The following is a 20,967-nucleotide window of genomic DNA, read 5'->3' on the forward strand; positions in this document are numbered from 1 at the left end:
GTGGCATGCAGGAGGCGGTAATATATATATATATATATATATATATATATATATATATATATATAGATATATATATATATATATATATATACACACAGTATATATAGATGTAGATATAGATATATATAGAGAGATATATACAGTAATATAGAGGCCTGTGTCACCATGCTGCTGGAGTGTGGCATGCAGGAGGCGGTAATATATATATATATATATATATATATATATACCGTAAATTCCGGACTATAAGCCGCGGCTTTTTTCCCGTTTTTTGGCCTTTTTTGGCCCCTGCGGCTTATCTATGGATTTTTTCCAAAAAAAAAAAAAAAATCTCTCTTTTTTAGCACTCTTTCTAACTATAAATCCACTTCTGTTTTAATTTCCTCTCTTGCCCTCTTTTAACAACATAACATAACATAACATAACACAACACAGGTAAGCAGAAAGAAAAAGACGAAGCAATCACCGCCATGAATGAGGAAATGACTCACCTGCTGGAGGCTGGAGATACACGGCTTGGGCTAAACTTTTACTCCGTGAAACACTATCGATTAAGTCCGACATCGCTCAGAGGTTTGAGCAGCTTGAAAACAAGTTTGAAAACGTGCAGAAGTCCATCCACTCACTCACTAAAGAAAATAATGCAACCGTGAACAGAGTTTCTAATGCGGAAAAGCGCATCAGCGCACTGGAGGACAAAAACAACACAGTGAGTCCGAAAGTGGATAAAATGCAAAAACATCGAAACGCTGCACACGCAGGTTGATGACTTAATCAGCAGGAGTAAAAGAAATAACATTCGCCTGATCAATGTAAAAGAGGGAGCTGAGATTGGTGACATGGACGCTTTCGTGGCAAAATCCTGTGTTACATCCTGGACCTGAAGGAAGGCGAGAAACCACCAGAGGTGGACAGGGCACACCGGGCGCCTCGGCCACGTCCAGACCCCGGCCTGCCACCGAGGGCCATCTTCATCTGCCTACTCCGCTGGCCCGACCGTCAACTCATCCTCCAGGCTGCGGGGAAGAAGCCCCTCACCTGGGAGGGTACGCGCTTTTTCGTCCGGCAGGACCTCTCCGCGTTGGTGCAACAGAAACGCGCAACATACAACAGCATCATTGAAAAGGTTAAAGTCAATGGATATCGCTTTGGCGTACTGTACCCAGCGAGACTCGTCATAACCATTGATGGACAGCGGCGGAACAAGAGCTCAAAGTGAAACTGCCGAATATCTTTTGAGTTGGACTGGTCAATAGTACTGTGAGTAACTAAAATAAAAAAATAAAAAACGGAATTCTCTCTTCTTTAGCACTCTTTCTAACTATAAATCCACTTCTGTTTTAATTTCCTCTCTTGCCCTCTTTTCACCACACCGCGGACACTGTGTGCACTGTAAAAAAAACAAAAAATACCATTAAAACACCCGCGGCTTATAGTCCGGTGCGGCTTATATAAGAAAAAAATAGTCAACTTTGAAGGTGCGGCTTATACACCGGTGCGCCTTATAGTCCGGAATTTACGGTATATATATATATATATATATATATACACACAGTATATATAGATGTAGATATAGATATATATAGAGAGATATATACAGTAATATAGAGGCCTGTGTCACCATGCTGCTGGAGTGTGACATGCAGGAGGAGGTCTGACTCCACTACAAATAGACTTGTCTTTTACTGCTCTGTTTCTGGACTAAAGCAATGACACATAATGACGGTATGTCATGAAATGTATATGTACATGTATATGTACTGCATATTTACCAGCCGCAACAGCGTTGGCTGGTATTGTTTTCTCCTGGTGAGTCTGTGTGTGCGTGTGTGTGCGTGTGTGTGTGTGTGTGTGTGCGTGCGTGTGTGTGTGTGTGCGTGCGTATGTGTGTGTGATGATCATGGCAAAATGTGGTCCTGCTGACACCTATTGTAGCGGGAACTCTCACAGAAGCTGGTTTGAGTACTTTGCCAGGTGTGTATATGTCTTTTGTTAGCGTGATAGCGTCAAAACTGTGCAAGATGCAGTCACAAAACTTTACAGGTGTGGAGTTGACATCGAAATGAAGTCCCCCCCCCCCCCCGCCACCACACACACACACACACACACACACACACACACACACACACACACACACACACACACACACACACACACACACACACACACACACACACACACACACACACCCACACACACACACACACACACACACACAGTACACACACTTTACACCACTGGCCCACATTTGTTTTAAGTCACGGATGGTCTCCAGTTTGAACAAGGTTCAACAATGCAGTGCAGCGCACGGAAAAGTTGTTACAAAAAATATCATCCAAGCATGTCGTCCGAGTCATTTCTAGTGCTGCTGCACAACTCTGAGATTTCTCACGTCGATTCCAACTCCTGACATGTGTGGCAGTTGAACGTAATCGACTCCTGCTGTCAAAGCAGACGCAAATTGGCATTTCTGGTGCCAGGACTGCCGCTGACTCAGCTGTTGATCCGTTAGCGGGCGGGTTTCTGCCCCACAAGCTTTGCAATTGTGATATCTGTCTATAACCACCCATCCTTCATTATTAACACATGGATCTTCAGTTAACGTTCAACAGTGAGGTCTAAGAGTCGACTGTATTTTGGTTCTCTGACTCACTATCTTGACTCTCAGTGGTAGGCCCACAGTATGTGAACTCTCACCTGTCTCATGCTGTGTGTGTGTCTCAGGGACTGTTCAGAGTCGCCCCTTCCGCCTCCAAACTAAAGAAGCTGAAGGCCTCGTTAGACTGCGGGGTGTTAGATGTTCAGGAATACTCCGCAGACCCACACGCCATCGCAGGTGAGTTATCGGGCAACACAACACCCCGCTTCAGCACCGCTCAGCTAATTTGTTGCCACGCCGACTGATAGCCATCTTCTAGAATTTGAAACCTGCCTTCCAAGTGTATCGTTAAGTATTCACTCCCATCCTTCGTTAGGACTCATTTGCATAAATTCCTGGCACACACCCTGCCTCCCTGTGTAATGGAGACATCTGCCCCCTCACCTCCCCCTCCAAATGGAGGGAGAAACCAGTCTTAGGAATGAAGGTCATGATTGAGCTGCCAAATTACTTGGCACTGCAGTGGCCACCCCTTGGGGCGGACTAGCCCTAGTCGTTTTCTCTGTGATAGTCTAATTTGAAATATGTTTTGCTATTAGTGATGTTTTCTCTGATTCTGAATTATTGACACCCTACTGTCATCTGTCAACCTCAACAGTGAAGTCCATGCTAAAGGTTAATTTGTAGGCTTTATGTGAGATCCGCCGATACGATTTTGAAGATTAGATTTGACTTGATTAGGTTGACTTTGTGTCTGCTACAAGAGCCAGCAGAGAAGCAAAAAAAAGCTTCTGTTTCTTGTTTTTGTACAGTACCTTGTCTGGCGAGACCTTGAGGGCAAACCAACGAGGCACGGGCCTTATATGATGTCCGTCCCAGCTATCGGCCCTATGCCGACGATCTTCTTTTATTCATTTCTGATCCCAAAGCTTCTATTGTCCCCCCTGCTCGATCTAATAAAGAAATTCAGCTCATTTTCGGGGTATAGGATAAATTGGGCAAAGAGTGACCTGATGTCTTTATCACAACTGGTAGACAAGGCATTGCTGAAGACTACCCCCTTCGAGATTGTTTGAGATAAATTCACTAGTCTGGGTGTTACAGTAACGAGAACATTGGACCAGCTATTGAAGCATAATTGAGATGAGAAAATGAAACAATTGGAGAGAAATATAGAGTTCTGGAAGACCTTGCCTGTTTCAATGGTGGGACGCATCAACGCCATAAAAATGCTAACGTTGCCCAGGTTCTTATATGTCTTCCAGTCACTTCCAGTGAGCATCCCTCAATCGTACTTCAAGAAGCTAGACTCTGTTGTTTTCGTCTTTCATTTGGTTTGGTAAGGTGCGCAGAATCTCCAAAAAGCATTTGTGTAAAGGTAGGAGTGAGGGCGGTTTTGTAGAAATAATATGCGGATGAAATATGTCTGCATTCTTGGTTGTTCTCTTTGTTGCTGTCACTGATTTATCAAAGCTGCCATGAGAAGCTCTGTGATAGACCACAAAAAGAAAAAAAAACTTTCATGATGCTGTTATAGATCTTTCTTTGTAAATTGCCGTATCTGTGTGCTGTTGGTCTTGGCTGGACAGCTGTTTATCGTCGTTGTTGTTGGGTATCTCTATGCTGTTGGTCTTGGCTGGACAGCTGTTTATCGTTGTTGTTGTGTATCTGTGTGCTGTTTGTCTTGGCCGGACAGCTGTTTATCGTTGTTGTTGTGTATCTGTGTGCTGTTGGTCTTGGCTGGACCGCTGTTTATCGTTGTTGTGTATCTGTGTGCTGTTGGTCTTGGCTGGACAGCTGTTTATCATTGTTGTTGGGTATCTGTGTGCTGTTTGTCTTGGCTGGACAGCTGTTTATCGTTGTTGTTGTGTATCTGTGTGCTGTTGGTCTTGGCTGGACAGCTGTTTATCATTGTTGTTGTGTATCTGTGTGCTGTTTGTCTTGGCTGGACAGCTGTTTATCGTTGTTGTTGGGTATCTGTGTGCTGTTTGTCTTGGCTGGACAGCTGTTTATCGTTGTTGTTGGGTGTCTGTGTGCTGTTGGTCTTGGCTGGACAGCTGTTTATCGTCGTTGTTGTGTATCTGTGTGCTGTTGGTCTTGGCTGGACAGCTGTTTATTATTGTTGTTGGGTGAAAACCGACCAAAATGTCAACTTTTCAGGAGCTGAGAAGAACAGCCTTGTATATAGCTTGATGACCAAGCATTTTTGAGTTTTATCTAATCCCAATTTTCTCAATCCATCCATACAGGACCCTAATCCTTCAAATGGTCTAATCTAATCTTATTTGTGAGCTGATCCCTCTCAGACTGAAGTGTGTGTGGGGGTCTGGGGGAGTGTGTGTGGGTGCGGGTGGGGGGGGGCTTCAGTACAGTTCCATTTACAACATCAGCCTGTCGAAATGCATCGCAGACTCTCAGTCAAGTCCACAATCGCAGGCCCTTCACTAAGCATAGCTAGTTAGCAGTAGCAATGCAATTCTATACATTTGACGTGTTTATTTAGCCCAGCCACACCCAACATGCCGGGTACACACGACACAAGACAGGCAAAAGCATGCACACACACACCACCCCCACACACACACACACACACACACACACACACACACACACACAGACACACACACACACACACACACACACACACACACACACACACACACACACACACACACACACACACAGGGCACCCAGATAGAACAGCAGCAGAGCTTGCAGCCTCCAAGCTGTCTACTAGTGAGGGATGCCCTGACGTTTCTCATCCGTCCTACGCATCCCTGAGGGAAATGAGCGCAGCAGACCAGGGAGAGAAGAGGACGAGTCAGAACAGTCAGAGGAGCCTAGCCGACTGTAGCCTCCTTCATCAGCACTGGAAAATGACACTGCCACCTGGCTCAGGTTGTCTTTGGAAATAGAGTGTTTTGTAGTGTTTATTTTAACGTGCCTGTTGCGCCAGATGGGTGGGGTCTGCCATAATAGAACAATACAAGCATTGCTTGACAGTGACTTTGGTAGCTGATACTGTTCTGTGACACGACCTGCAATTATCCTAATGAGGCGAACCCCTTTCATGTTTTGCTCCCAAGTTGATTAAGACAAAGACAACAGTTATTTGCAAATATACAGTGGGACCCATGTCTGTCGGCCATATTCAGCAGACGCCACGGGCTGCTCTCATCCTCGTTCCAGTCCAGTGAGCACAGCTCCGGGTCTTTGTTCTTTCCACAGTGATATGAAATTAAATGTACAGTAAAAGCCAGAGGGATGAAGCAACCCTCATGTTCCATTGAGCTGATTGTGCATCGAGCCTTTGAGGCGCTAATAAGGTCACAGCTGGTTACTCCTGATGGTTCTTCTCATCCAGGCTTTCTTTCTGCACAGAAGATATACCCCTCTCTTCTCTCCCTCTGTCTCCTGCTCACACACACACACACATACGCACACATACATGTATTTGTGTCTACGCTACATACTTGTATGTATACTATGAGGTCTTGCACATGCAGGCACATACATACAGTGTAATTATCCATCTTGTTCTCGCCAGGTGCTTTGAAGTCCTACCTACGGGAGCTCCCAGAGCCATTAATGACCTTTGAACTCTACAATGACTGGATCCAGGCTTCCAAGTTAGTGTCTAATCAATATAATGCCACTCACTGCATGTGTGGCTCCAGTGATGATGATGATGGCGGCAGGGTTTTCTTTGAAAACCGGTCTCTTTCACTTGCATTTTTTTGAACCTTTTCATGATGTCAAATGCATCATCCTTATATGATGCAGTCCTTTGGCACGGCTGTAAAGCGAGTCTTTTGTGTTGTCCCTCAGCATTCAGGACCAGGACAAGAGACTCCAGGCTCTCCTCAGCGCCTGTGAGAAACTACCCCCGGCCAACGGCAACAACTTTAAGTGAGTCACTTTCCCTCTTTGTGGATCTCTCCTCTCCTCTCTTCTCATCTCCCTCCCTCCTCTCTCTCTCTCTCCCTCCCTCCCCCCTCCCTTTCTCTCCCTCTCTCTCCTTCTCTCTCCCTCCCTCCCTCCCTCTCTCTCCCTCCCTCTCTCTCCCTCTCTCTCCCTCCCTCTCTCTCCTTCCCTCCCTCCTTCTCTCTCCTTCCCTCCCTCCCTCTCTCTCCCTCTCTCTCCTTCCCTCCCTCTCTCTCCCTCTCTCTCCCTCCCTCTCTCTCCTTCCCTCCCTCCCTCCCTCCCTCCCTCACTTCACTCTGTTGATTTCATTTTCAGTCACCTTTCACCTCTCAATTGTCTCATAGCTCCTTCAAATCAGGAGTGCCACTGAGCTGAAGAAAAACCAATCCCAGCTTTCCACGAGGCCGAAATAGTGCGCTTTTACTCGCCGTCTGCCCGAAAAAAAAGACTGACTTGTGTGTGAAATGGTGCTGAGAGAGAGAGGGGCCTCAGCTTATGTGCTCCCCTCTGTTTGCTGCTGGATTAAGGTTGAGCCTGGGATGTTTGTTGAGGGACTTGTCTTATAATCGACAGAAAGGAGGACAGATGAGGCACAAATCGAAAGGTGCTGCAGCACTTGTCACTGAATTGCACAAATGGAGCTTATTTTGAGACAGTCCTCCTCTGTGAAGACCTGTCAGACCTCCTCTGTGAAGACCTGTCGGTCCTCCTCTGTGAAGACCTGTCGGTCCTCCTCTGTGAAGACCTGTCGGTCCTCCTCTGTGAAGACCTGTCAGACCTCCTCTGTGAAGACCTGTCAGTCCTCCTCTGTGAAGACCTGTCAGACCTCCTCTGTGAAGACCTGTCAGACCTCCTCTGTGAAGACCTGTCAGTCCTCCTCTGTGAAGAGCTGTCAGACCTCCTCTGTGAAGACCTGTCAGACCTCCTCTGTGAAGACCTGTCAGACCGTGCCCGCTCAGCTCAGGATGACTCATTCAGTTCAGCAGCCCTCTGAGAGCCACAGGAACCTGCTGCTAGCCCATTTTTCAGTGGTTCTCAAAGTCTGGGGACCCCCAGGGGTCCTTCAGGGGGTCCCCATCAAAGAGGGTAATAATTTATTTCCACTGGAATTAGTGAAGAAGAAGTAACACCATGACAGAATGTATGACTATTTTGGTCATGCGTTTCATACACTTTCTGTAATGAAACATCTAAAAGTGTGATGACCCTGCCACTCTGCCCCTGGCCTGGTATAATCATTGGGCAAGGTATCCCTTCCAAATTTCTTTTATACCTCCATGGTCCACGTCGCCGCAGCTGATTCAGATCTTTCCCTCTCCCTTTTTACTGAAGTTGTGACTTTGGTGAGACAGAGCTACAGTATATACTGTACAATAGCAACTTTTCAGTTGACTTACGCCTGAACGTTATTATAAAGTGTCACCGATTATCCTGCTGCACCCAAAGTCACGCTCCCGTAAACTTTTGTTAACCACAGACCTTATTTTATGCAAATCCCCATTCTTCTAAAACCCCATTCTCTTCTTCCCTGACGAACCCGGAGGTATACTTCCGGACTCATTCCTTGCGGTGCTCTGTTGCCAGTTGGGTCTATTCTAACTCTTCGCTTATATGTTGAAGTACCGTAACGATGTGTGTGAATAAGGTCAATAGGTTGTGTTGATTGATTCATCTACCGTAATCTACAGTATTTCCTGTATCTCTGTTCATTTTTACAGGTATTTGATCAAATTCCTCTCCAAACTCACCGAGTACCAGGATGCAAATAAGATGACCCCTGGAAACATCGCTATTGTCCTGGGCCCTAACCTGCTGTGGATGCACAACGAAGGGTAGGACTGCAGTGATAGTAATCTATAGCAGCAGTATCACCAGCTATAAACTAATCTATAGCAGCAGTATCATCATCTATATAAACTAAGGCAAGATACCAAACCGCATCCTTGGTTTATTTTCAATTGACTCCTTCTCAAAATGCTTGCAAAAGAACATGCTAATGGAATCAAAGGTACTATAGATTATATTTTAATGAAAGAAAGCCAAAGTGAAAGTAAAAAATAAAATAAAAAAATCTATAGGTTGAGGCCACGTCTCGTCATACACGCTGGTTTAGCTGGCTCAGCCTGGCTGGGGGCGTGGTCAGGGTGGGGTAAAAACCCCCGTTCTATCCATTCAGCAAAGTTAGAATTTAGCTGATAGCCCAGCCCAGGTAGACACGATCGGGGATTTGACCACCGCAGTAAACGCACATCTGAGCAGACATCTTGTGTTCTGCTCTAGAACCCCCAAACCTGTAGTTTAGAGCCGCAGCACCGTCTTTTGGTGAGTCAGCCCATTGAGATATATGGGCGGTTTTACCCCACTCGCGCGCCAGCCGTTTAACATTTTGTGGGCGTTCCCAGACATGCGGACTGTCTCTATAGCTAAAAAATATGGTCTTCTTGCCTTTCATACATTGACATTTTATTATTGGATCACGAAGTTGAAAGGGCGTCTGGGTAGTGAAGCGTTAGATTCACTGCCTACCACCACAAAGGTTGCAGGTTCGAGCCCCCGTGTTACCTCCGGTTTGGTCATACTGGCACAATTGGCCGTGTCTGCGGGTGGGAAGCCGGATTAAGCGTATGTGCGGCCTGGTCGCTGCACTAGTGCCTCCTCCTCTCGGTCTGGTCGGCCTGTTCGGGGGGAGCGGAACTGGGGGGAATAGCGTGATCCTCCCATGCACTACGTCCTGCCGATGAAACTCCATGTCCATGCTGTCGAAAGTAAAGTAAAGGGGCTGGCGACTGCACATGTGTCGGAGGAGGCATGTGCTAGCTAGTCTACAACTCTCCCCACCTAGCCTCGGCAGAGGGGGGGAGCAACGACCGGGACACTGGTAAAAAAAATAGAATAAAAAATAAGTTAGACGGAATGCATCAAAGAGAAGGACTCTGTGTCCCCCGGGAGTGTCCTTTTCCAGTGCTGTCTTCATTTTCTCCTTTTGTCAGTCGAAAAGCTGCTGTTGATGTTCCTGATGTCGCTAAGAGCTAAGCAGGTTCTACTGCTCAGAGCACCGAGTGCTACAAAAAGAAAAGGTGTCCAGTGGACACAGGGCTTCACTGCTGCTCTGTTCATCACAACTCCAAGAGGCAATTCATAATTAAATACATGATGATGACTAAGCAGTTGGGGGGGGGGGGGGGGGGGGGGGGGGGTGAAGGACGACTCGTTAATCTCTGTGTAAATCTTACGAACTCGTTATCACTCCCGAACTTTTAATTAGTATTTTAATAGACTGCTTTTTTTTTTTTATGGGTTTAATTTTCTCATTTTAATGCTTCTTTAATATAATGAAAATGTATTAATTTTTAAGCACTGCTTGATTTTTATAATCCAGACACCTATTTTGACTTTTCTGCCCCATCAGAATAACTCTCTCTCTCTCTCTCTCTCTCTCTCTCTCTCGTTTGCGTTGCCCTGCACTGCAGCAACATCACGGAGATGATGACGACCGTGTCCCTGCAGATCGTTGGCATCATTGAGCCGGTCATCCAGCACGCCGACTGGTTCTTCCCCGGAGGTGAGTCCAGCACGCCGACTGGTTCTTCCCCGGAGGTGAGGAGGCGGGGCTTCTCTGTCCGTGCCATTCTGTCTCACTCATCCATTAAGACTTCCTACGGCATTTAGTTTTTCTCTTCCTTTAGTCATCTTCTCACTCTTTAGTCATCTCAAATGGAAGCTATCTCTCGTCACTCTTTAGTCATCTCAAATGGAAGCTATCTCTCGTCACTCTTTAGTCATCTCAAATGGAAGCTATCTCTCGTCACTCTTTAGTCATCTCAAATGGAAGCTATCTCTCGTCACTCTTTAGTCATCTCAAATGGAAGCTATCTCTCGTCACTCTTCTCTTCCTTTAGTCATCTCAAATGGAAGCTATCTCTCGTCACTCTTGGATAAGAAATGATAAAAAAACAAAAGTTATGTGTAAAGTAAAGGCCCACTGATTGTCACACAATGTGTGAAATTTGTTCTCCGCATTTGACCCATCCCCTGGGGGAGCGGTGAGCGGCAGCGTGCGCCGCGCTCGGGAATCACATGGTGATCTAACCCCCCCAATTCCAACCCTTTTGATGCTGAGTGCCAAGCAGGGAGGCAAACGGGTCCCATTTTTATAGTCTTTGGTATGACTCGGCCGGGGATCGAACTCACGACCTCCCAGTCTCAGGGCGGACACTCAGACCACAAGGCCACTGAGCTGGTCCGTGGTGGTATTTCGAGCGGGGTCATTTTAAACTGGAAATCATATTATTTTTCTATCAACTGACTACATCCATTAATTATGGAACGTCAAGTGCTGAGGCTACAGTCGGCTCCCAGACATTCACAAATGAGATTTATTCACATTGTGAAAGCAATGGGCTCAATCCTCTGCAAAGCATTATTTAAACAGGACATAATTCTGCCTTTTTATTCACATTTAAATTTTGGTGAGAAGTACCCAGGCTAAGAATGTGTAATAAAAGTGTAATAAAATAAAATAAAGATTCTAGAGTGCAGGAAGACAAAATGACAAAATGATTTATTATGATTTATTTATTATTTATTATTTCCTCTCTCTCTCTCTCTCTCTCTCTCTCTCTCTCAGAGATTGAGTTTAACGTCACAGGGAACTACGGCAGTCCGGTCCACACCAACCACAACGCCAACTACAGTTCGATGCCGTCTCCGGACATGGACCAGACAGAGCGCAGGCAGAACGACCAGAGCCGGCGGCCGCTCAGCGTCGCCACGGACAACATGATGCTGGAGTTCTATAAGAAGGACGGGTACGAATAGCATCCACCACCGCTCTGCCGGGGGGGTTAGACAGTGTCAGCGTGGAGAGGGGCAACGTGTGTGCCATGGCTGGGTCAGGAGGAGTGTTCACTCCAGCAGGTGACTTCACTGATGATGATACCTTCAACCAGCGGGAAGGATCTCATCAGTGACACCGCCTGCTGTGGCCTTTAGTTAGAATAGAAACCTGCTTACTCTTGTCCATTCATGGCACTTGGTTTCCCATTCCTGCTGTGGACACACACATGCATGCACGCACACACGCACGCACGCACGCACAGACACACACACACACACACACACACACACACACAGACACGCACACGCACACACGCAATTTGGTCATCTCACCCAAATCTAGAAGACAGGCAAAATGTACAAGACAAATCTAGTCTTACAAAGTGATTGATTACATTTTATTTCTTTATTACAGTACTTTTTAAACTCAATTTTTCTAAAATCTTAACAGCATTTTGGAATAAATCCCTTCATAGTCAGTGTCTCTAGTGACTCGGACTCTGATTGATTGAGCAACATTGGCACTTGGGGGTGTGTGTGTGTGTGTGTGTGTGTGTGTGTGTGTGCGTGCGTGTGTGCGTGTGCATGTGCATGTGTGTGTCTCTACACCCTAACCAGCATCACCCCCCACTCAGCTAAACCTTCCAATTGATTACTCCCACACTCATGTCACCCTGCCTCTGCATTCCTCAGCCACCCCTGCGTGTCCACCTCCCCTCCGTGTGCGTGAGCATGGATCCTCACTGACAACTTGTAACTTTTCCTGTCTCAGCTTTCTAAAGATAGCTGTGCTGACGTGCTAGCCAGCTAGCTTTGAGCTTATTCTAGGCAAGGGCAACGAAAGAGATGAAGATGACAGACTTTTTCCACAGGGTTAAGTCCATGTGAAGTAAGGAACAATTCCTCGCCGATCGTGGCAGTCTCATGTGAGAAGTGGGCCGGTTCCAGAACAAGATGACTAGGGATGCATCCTAGATAGGAAGGGGTGCACATGCACGGGCCGACCCGGCGACATGTTATTTTACTAAAAATAATGCATTTTACCATCATTTCAAGTAGAATGATACCAGCCAAGCAAGAATATTTCAAGTGTTTCAAGTGCTTTACTGAAATATTTGGACCATATAATGATAATACAATTATCTCAACCTTAAAAGGTTACATATAGGTGCCAAAAAGCCATAAATTCACATCAAAGAACAAAGAAAAACAACAATTATAATTCGATAAGTGTTTTAGCAAAGAATATTGCAACCTAAGTCTTTCAGAACATACAACACTCTACTAGGCTACATTATTTTTTATTATTATGACATAATAATTGAACAATAACAATAATTTATTTTTTTATTCCCCCCCCACTCTTTTCAACTGAGCATGCAGACAATTAAAATAAGGGTGCAATGCGTGCTTTTGCACCCCTGTAAAACCGGGCCGGACTCAGGGAAGACTTCAGCTTCCCTATCAGAGGGGCAAAAAGGAGATCACGTTTAGTCTTCACCTACAGCACCTGCCTGAGAGCAAATAAGCAGCTGAGCTAGAAGAGAGTGAGGGGAGGGAGAAAGAGAGAGAGAGAGAGAGAGAGAGAGAAAGAAAGAAAGAAAACAAGCAAGACAAAGAGAATGGAGCGCAGATATGACGTTTAGTCTGTGAAATGAGAAGGAGCAAATCTGACAAACCTTAAGCTGTGAACGAGGCTTAGTTGAAAGTCTCATCCGTGTTCTCTCTCTCTCTCTCTCTCTGTCTCTCTCTCTCTTTCTCTAATACTTTAATACAACCTGGGTGTTATCAGGGCCTGCTGAGCGCTGCAGCCCTGGGACCACAGAGGCACAGCTAATTAAACCCGGGCCGAGCCTGTGCTGGGTCTGATCAATAGCGCTCAGCTTTCATTAGAAACCCACACCTCTTCCGAAGCAGCCTGCTCGGGTCAGGGAGGGAGACTTCCTCTCCGTTCTTGTAAGAGAAGGTATTTTATTGTTTCAGGTAGATTCGATTTAGCATAGTTGAAATTGTATGTAATATTTCCATTTGTTCATGTTTTTAGTGAGCATACCTTTCAGGAGTTAACGAATGACCCCGGCGTAGTCAGAGCCACTTTCTGCCAGCGATTTTTACAAGCAAGAGAAATGAGATCCAAGCAAGCCCAGGAATTTGTCCACTTTGCAATTATCAATATTAGAAGGAAAACTCCGCACATCTTTCTCCCGGGACACGTGTGTAGAACAAGGACAAAGCCCGCATCAATTGGAAAAGAGAGTCCACTGTCCAAACATGCAATAAAATTTACTTTAGTGCTCACTTAATTTAAGACATGCTGTGGTGTGTGTTGACTCTCCCCGCTTAACAAGTGGGTTTGTAAAATATGATATTACTTTCTAATCCTTAGATAGTGTGGTAGCACTTAAGATTCTGGTGCTCTGGAAGATGAATATTACAGTTATTACCGTAAATGCCAAAATCTCAGCATGGTGTATGCCAGTGTAAATCAGTGTACCACGCTTCTGATTTTTGATTTGATTTATTTATTTAGACGGGACAATGCAAAATTAATGAACACAATAACCATGGAACAGATAAAAACATCTGGAACATCTGAGAGAGTCACTCTAATCGAGCTGTAAGAATCCTCTTCTTATATTTGTGTTATTTAGGGGGAGGTATTTTCTCGTCTCCATCGGGGGAAACTTTGACCTACGGTAATTAGCGCTAAATGGAGCGATAATTTGCTCTGTGAGTTTGACGGACTCGAAGCACATTTCACCCCTCAAATCCCACTCCTCGTTACACTCGGCATGACTCGCGTCGCTCGCAGTGCCCTGCCAGGCCAGCAGGGTTCCAATCCCACCCTGCTGCTCCAGGCCAGGCTCCCCATCCCACCCTGCTGCTCCACCATCCTGGCTCATGTCTTTTAAGCCTGTAGCCTGCCAGACATCCACTGTCACTTTGATCAGCTAGAGGAGACTCTCTCCCGTGACCTTTACCCTCTTGTCCTCATTGTGCCTGTCCTCTGTCTTAACAACAACGCAGCATTAGGAAGATACAAAGGTACTGTATTGATCCTTTTCCTCTCGCCACCTCGTCATTGGTCTATTCATCCCCCCCCCCCCCCCCCCGTCGCCTCAGCTGTGCGTTGAAAGGAGCTGTCTCTCATCTGTCATGTGTCTGTTGAATGTTCCAGTCAGGTCTGCTTCAAGTGACGCACTTGGACTCCGATAGTTCAATGTCTCCAACAGAGCGGGGTGACAGATTGTTGCCAAATGACTGACAAAGCGTGCTCTCTCTGTTTACTTAAGTAGCATCTTTGCAGTGTCGGGCACTGGATAGACTTGTTTTGACCAGTACAAACATCGAACTGGGTGAATACAATAGGATCTTGTTGCTCAGAGTTAGAAAGCAGCCATCGACATGGTAAGGATAATTCCTGTTTTTTCATCTCATATTAAGACGTTTCTTTGGCTTGACAGTAGCTATGTGAAGAAGCCATAACATGTTCCTGAATTCATGTTCGGTCCATCTCAACTGTTCTTGTGTTGCAGTTGCAGAACCAAACCAACTATTCTACTTTCTGAATCATAGACTCTTGTCATGCAGGAGAATACCTGAATATCAGTCCAAAAACCACATCTGAAGATGTCGTGAAAAAATGGAATTATCTATATAAACAGCACATTGTATGGATGGAGTGTTTCTGTTCTTGCATGCTGTGGATCCCTAAGTACAGCCATACAAGACTGTGGTGGGTGGAGTAGGGTGACGTTGCCCCCTAGACGCTGATCTGGGGTCAGGGTTTTTGTCGAGCACTAATGGTGAAGATTAGGGTTGACGGACAGGGAGGCTGATCCCGAGCCAGCAGCGCACAAGGGGCAACTTCACCCCGGACGGTCGGTTCAGGGTGTGGAAAGCTGCCCCCTCCCCCTGACCCCACACACACACACACCCCTGCCTGGACTTTGATTGGCTGTGTGCATCTCTTGTCCCACTGCAGCATGGGTGTCAGGGTGATGGACACTTCTTGGGTGTCGCGCAGGGGCTCGTCGTCTACGCGTAAACGCTCTTCCACGCCACCGAGCGTGCAGCCCCCCGCCCCGCCCTCTGACGCTCTCCTCCTCCCCGAGCCGCCGGGGGATTTCTCCGCGTCCCCCTCCCCCACCCCTCCTCCCACTAGCAGCGACCGAGCCAGGTAAGGCTGTCGTGCCCGCTCTCCTCCGTCCTGCTGTTGTCCGCCCGCCCTGCCCGTCCGTCCGTGTGCTGCTACTCCTCCTCACAGTGCTGCTGTGCCCTGCAACCGACACCAGGGCGGCGCCGTTGTCTGCTCTCAGCCCCCGCCCCGTTTTCTCTTCTTGTCTGTGATACACTGCCGGTGCCCCGTCCCCCGAAAAGCCTCATCTCCTCCCCATCCCAGTCTGTTGCAGCATGTCATTTTCAAACTGCGTTTCACTTTGTGATTGCTCTTGAACTTCTGGATGTTGCATTATTCCTCATGGTTGAATTTGTAGCGTCATTTTGTCGTGTTGTTCAGAGTTCATTTTCTGCTTGGGTGGTTTTTATTTCATGCGCCACCCTGCTGGTCGGTTTTGAAGTGGTTTTTATTTTTTCTCCGGGTTGGGCCTCACGCCACCAAGTGTGATTTAGAGAAAAACGCTAACAAGTTCATGCGTAGTTCATTAGAGCCGCATGTGCATGTCTGCCATGTTTTGTTTTGTTTGCCGTTAGTTCAGGCATCGTTAGCAGCACAACAGGCCATTGTGGCAACAAGGCACTGCAATGGATAGGGGGACATTTCTCTTTTGTTTCATTCTTGTGTCATAGGAATGTACTGGAAAAGCCTCAAAACACGCCTGTTTATTTTGATCTCGTCCGTGCTGTTTCCCCTCGACCCCTCCTTCTGAACACAACGCAGTGTGCAAATTAATATGCGCCTAATTTCCTCCCTCACAGTACAATAAACTCCCAAATCAATATATCCCACTGTACTGCGTAGTGATGATGACACTGTCAAAGTATTTCAACCTCTGAAGACCAGCTCAGTTCCCCATGAAACCATTGATATGTTTATCATTGCAGCTCGGATGAGGCGTCCTCCAATTGGTCGGACTCCTGTTACGCCTACCCCTCCCCCGAGGAGGAGCGGCCCCCTCCCCCTTACACCTCTTCCTCCTCCTCCTCCTCCTCCTTCTCCTACCCGCTCCCTCACCACCATTTCTATACCCGAGCACCTCTGGGTACGCGCCCCGTCGCTCCCGGCCCCGAGTCCGGCCCCTCCCCGCCCCCCCCGCTGGTCTGGCTACAGCCCTCCCCCACTACCCCCCCTGTGCCCCTCCCCTCAGCAGCTTGATATCAACTCGAACCCCAAACCCAGCTCCCTGCACCTGCCCAAACAGGCCTCCCTGCCCGACGCTCCGCATGCGCCCCCGTCCGAAACGAATGCCTCCACCATTTACATCAAACCCCCCCTCGTTCTTACTCGACACGACCTGTTCCCGGGCTCCCCCCACCCCCCTAACACCCCCCTATCTGCCCCGCCTCCATGGGCCGCCTGTGCCTGTAACCGAGAGAGAGGAGCCAAGCTGACTAGGTAAATACAGAAGCCTGCTTGTTAACTCCTTGAGCTCGTACTCGCTCTACTAACACCATGAACACACAAACAGAGACATATACAGTATAGAGAGCCAAAGTGGAACGTCACTTCCTGCTTCAGCACTGTACCAGAGATTTTCATCCGCCATTTATTTTCCCATAGACGTTTCGTAAAATGCTTGTAAAAAATAGTTGTACTTGTTCAAACCAAACGCTTCAGATATATTTAGAAACAGGAGAGATCGCATAGCATTTCACTCAGACCAAAATGTAAAAAAAATGGGGGTTTAAAGAAAATATTTTAACAATGTTGTTGTTTTTTAGTTTTGGTCCGAGTGAAATGTTTTATGGTCTCTCCCGATTCCAAATATAGCCGAACCGTTTGGTTTGAGCAAGTAAAACCCTTTTTATAAGCATTTTACGAAATGTCTATGGGAAAATAAATTACGGACGAAGATCTCTGGTACAGCGCTGAAGCAGGAAGTGACGTTCCCTTTGCCTCTCTATACAGTCATTACAGAGAGGCCCCCACAGGGACAGTGAGGCATGAGAGAGGGATGTGGGGAGGAAAAGGGAAGGGTGAGATTGCGCTACTACTCCCAACAGCGCCACCCCTATTTCCCTTCGTTTATTTCCTCGGGTTTGCCCTACATCTGTGCATCAAGGTGATCATCGTGATCGCCATGGAAACGAACGCTTTGTAAGAGAGCTGCCACATCTACAGAAACAGCATTCCACTATCAATCCCATCTTTCATTTTATAGCCACACATATGCAATCCATAACTTTCCATGTTGCCGGGCTATTCTGGAGCCGCCGGTTGCCAGGCAACAAAGGAAATCCAAAAGCTTTCCAGTGAATGCCGTTATAAAAGTGGGCGGTAATGAGTCATTCCAGTGAGCCCAGTGGAGCCCTGAGTGCTCGACTGCAAGATCAGACGTTGAATTATGGAAACAAATGCGTTGATGTATGTTGCAGTGAAACAACAGACTGTTAGATGAAACCAGCATGATTACCTATTTTGTCTGTTATTGGAAAAAGAGCTCATTTGCATTATTGCTTCACGCTGACTCTCAATCCCTGCAGTCTCAATCACACATCCACGTCTCATCTGCTGGAAGTGGGCGGGGAGCATTTGGAGCCGGGGACTGTCAGTCAGACACTAGTATAAACCGGTTTTATGTTTTGACCTTCAAGCCCTCCTCCCATTGGCATTCTGGCTGCTGCACTATACTATAAAGAAGGAAGGGGAAAAAAAACATTAATCCGTCACGGACGGTATACATGGGGATTTCTGATTTGCTTCTGCTGCACTGCACTAGTATAGATCACACCGTCCGGTAGCCTATGTCTGTCTGCAACAGTGGTCACTCAAGACAATTTGACATTGAACTATGGGTGCTCTCATATTATTTTTGACAGAAATGGGGTCGACGTGCAAAGGGGCAACTTATTATTCATGTGTATTTTCTCCTTCACCAGCACTCTAAAGAACAAGGAGCTGTCTCCGGTGATCGGACAGAAAGGAATCCAGGGAACAGCAGCCTCTAGTGGAGCGTCACAGCACTGCGAGCACAGCCCGCACACCCTGAGAAGAGGTAATAACAGGGTGTGTGTGAGAGAGAGTGATTGTGTCTGTGTGGTCTCATTACCGACCCTTTCACCTCCTTGACTCCTCCTTGACTCCTTGGCCTGACCACTTGCCATCAGGGTCTCGCACACTTCCAGGAGGCCACCACAGAGATAAGTCATGGACATTCTTGTTGGTCTCTCCACAGCAAAGAAGCTGGCCCCCATCCCACCCAAAGGGCCTTACTCGCAGACGGGGGCCATGTCCGACCAGTCGACAGGCCAGCCGTCTCCGGTCAGCCTGTCTCCCACCCCTCCCAGCACCCCCTCCCCGTACGGCTTCGGCTACCCCCAGGGGTACGCCACCATCGGCTCCCCGGGACAGATCCAGATGATGGCCACCACCCCGTCCCTCTCCTCCCCGCCCTCGCTGGCCGGGACCCTCACCAAGGCCCGGCCCATGCCCAAGCCGCCACGGCAGAGGCCCAACCTGCCTCCTCCCCAGCCCCCCACCACGCCCGGCTCCAGTCCCCAACCTCTAGACCACTCCTCTGGCCTGCTGGACGGACTGTCTCCTGGGGAGAGCATGTCCACAGGTAAGCATGTCCCCACACACACACACACACACACACACACACACACACACACACACACACACACACGCACACACACACAAAGTCCTATTCCTCTTTCAAACTCCTCTTCAGTGTCAAATAATGTGACAGATTCAAAGTCAGGCGAAGTCCTCTTGAAATACATTCAACAGTTAATATTATTAATATATAGTACATAGTAATGTTTTCCGGGGATGTATTGGAGGGTGAACCCACCTAAACTACTTTCACACAACCTTTTTACCTTGTATAAATCTAAAAAAAATCATAGCATGACATATCAGAAAATAAAGCCTAAATCAACACTATTTTGTTTCTGTTGGCTGTTCATAGTTTTACCTACCTTTTTATTTACATGACGTCACTAGTAGGTTCTAACATCTATCTCTGATTCTGTTTTCTATTCTTCCCTCTGTCGACTACTGTTATTGTCTCACTTCCAGCGGTATGAGGCGAGAGGTTCAGTGTGATTCTATTTGTGAGAGGGACTTTTAGGGTAAGCAGGAGTTCCCGTGCCAAAGCCTCACCTCCCCCACCCCACCCCACCCCACCGATCCCTCCCTCCCCTCCGCCATCTTGGCCCGGCGTCAAGCCGGCTCGCACGCTCACACAACAGGGTGAAGTTGCCAGTAAATGCACATTTTGGATCTTTTTCTTTTTTTTGTCTTTTTTTTTTACATTTCCCCGCTGATGACTAAAGTTAGTCAGGGAGACGGAGGAGCTGATTCACAGTCACTGCTCAATGGCAGCCTCACCCTAGAGCCGCTCTTTATATATACCTGTATACATGACTCCTCATCACAGTATGTATATGCATAATATATTATATATATATATATAGCTGCAGTGTTCAGTCCACCACTAACCCATTTTGCTGGCCTTTGCATGGTGGCTGAGACTGACGCAATGCATGGCTTTGTGGGCGTGTCTAATAGGCCGTCTGCTCCAAACGGGACAAGACCGACGACGCCCTTTTGCTGTCCCGAGACACTCCCACCCGAGCCCCCACCCATGTTACGCCCTGTTCCACCCCCCCCACCCCTGGCTTACAGTCACTGCCCTCCACCCCCACTGCTGTTCCTCAGTGAGCGCACTGGCCGTTTGTCCCCCTGTAGTTGTTGTCCATCACACTTGTTACACCCTGGATGTCATCATTCCCACTAGCGAAACCACAGAAAAAGATGTTACGAGTATGAAATTGAGGTGTGCATATCAATTACCACGTAACTACATTGATCTTGGACTTTTGTGTTTTTGACCCTGTGTGTTAATCGTTTTTACTGACCACTTGTTTGGCAATGTTCCTCGATCATGTCTGAAGGCAGGTGCAAGCAATGTATTGTTGCACCCGTATTTTCACCCAATTATAACTTTTTTCTCCCATTTTTCTCTCTCTTATTTCTGCTCAACCTGTTTCTGTTTCCCGCTCTCCATGCAGATTCTTTCTGCAACTTGGACATCCCCATCATTAACGTGGAACTGGACGGTATTTTTGACGTGCCCCACATTGCCCCCTTCAGGAACTCAGTGGCGGTGCTCCAGTCGACCAAGGCAGAGTCTGAGGAGGAGACGGAGAGCACAGTGCTATGACCCCACCGAGTCCCCCCCCCCAAACACACTCATTCATTTCCCTTCCATCTCTCTCACTGGGACTGAAGGGTTGCTACAGCTTCTTTGACGGACACGGCAGATCTCACCATCACACCCAAAACACTATGATTTCAGAGGCGCTCGCTCGTAAAAACACGCCCTTCTCGAAAATAACAAAAAAGTTGAATATAAATGTTCATGCTCATGGTCATATCCTGGATTCCACGAGGTTCTTGAGACAATGTTTGTGGGGGGGGG

At 47.2% G+C, this 20,967-nt stretch overlaps 1 pseudogene across 1 annotated transcript in view; it reads left to right on the plus strand.

Annotated features, from left to right (window-relative positions):
• The window catches only part of LOC310775569 (rho GTPase-activating protein 44-like), a 23,356-nt pseudogene extending 2,647 nt beyond the window's left edge, over nt 1–20,709 (plus strand). Inside the window, exons 2-14 of the transcript in view lie at nt 144–195; nt 2,725–2,836; nt 6,147–6,228; nt 6,428–6,508; nt 8,242–8,355; nt 9,994–10,085; nt 11,151–11,331; nt 14,387–14,404; nt 15,345–15,539; nt 16,424–16,934; nt 18,419–18,534; nt 18,715–19,101; nt 20,558–20,709. The product of the transcript in view is annotated as a rho GTPase-activating protein 44-like (transcript). The remainder of the gene's footprint in view (nt 1–143; nt 196–2,724; nt 2,837–6,146; nt 6,229–6,427; nt 6,509–8,241; nt 8,356–9,993; nt 10,086–11,150; nt 11,332–14,386; nt 14,405–15,344; nt 15,540–16,423; nt 16,935–18,418; nt 18,535–18,714; nt 19,102–20,557) is intronic.
• Nucleotides 20,710–20,967: the final 258 nt, after the last annotated feature.

This window comes from Poromitra crassiceps (genome assembly GCF_964638095.1).
Source record: "Poromitra crassiceps genome assembly, chromosome: 4".
Lineage (NCBI taxonomy): Eukaryota > Metazoa > Chordata > Actinopteri > Beryciformes > Melamphaidae > Poromitra > Poromitra crassiceps.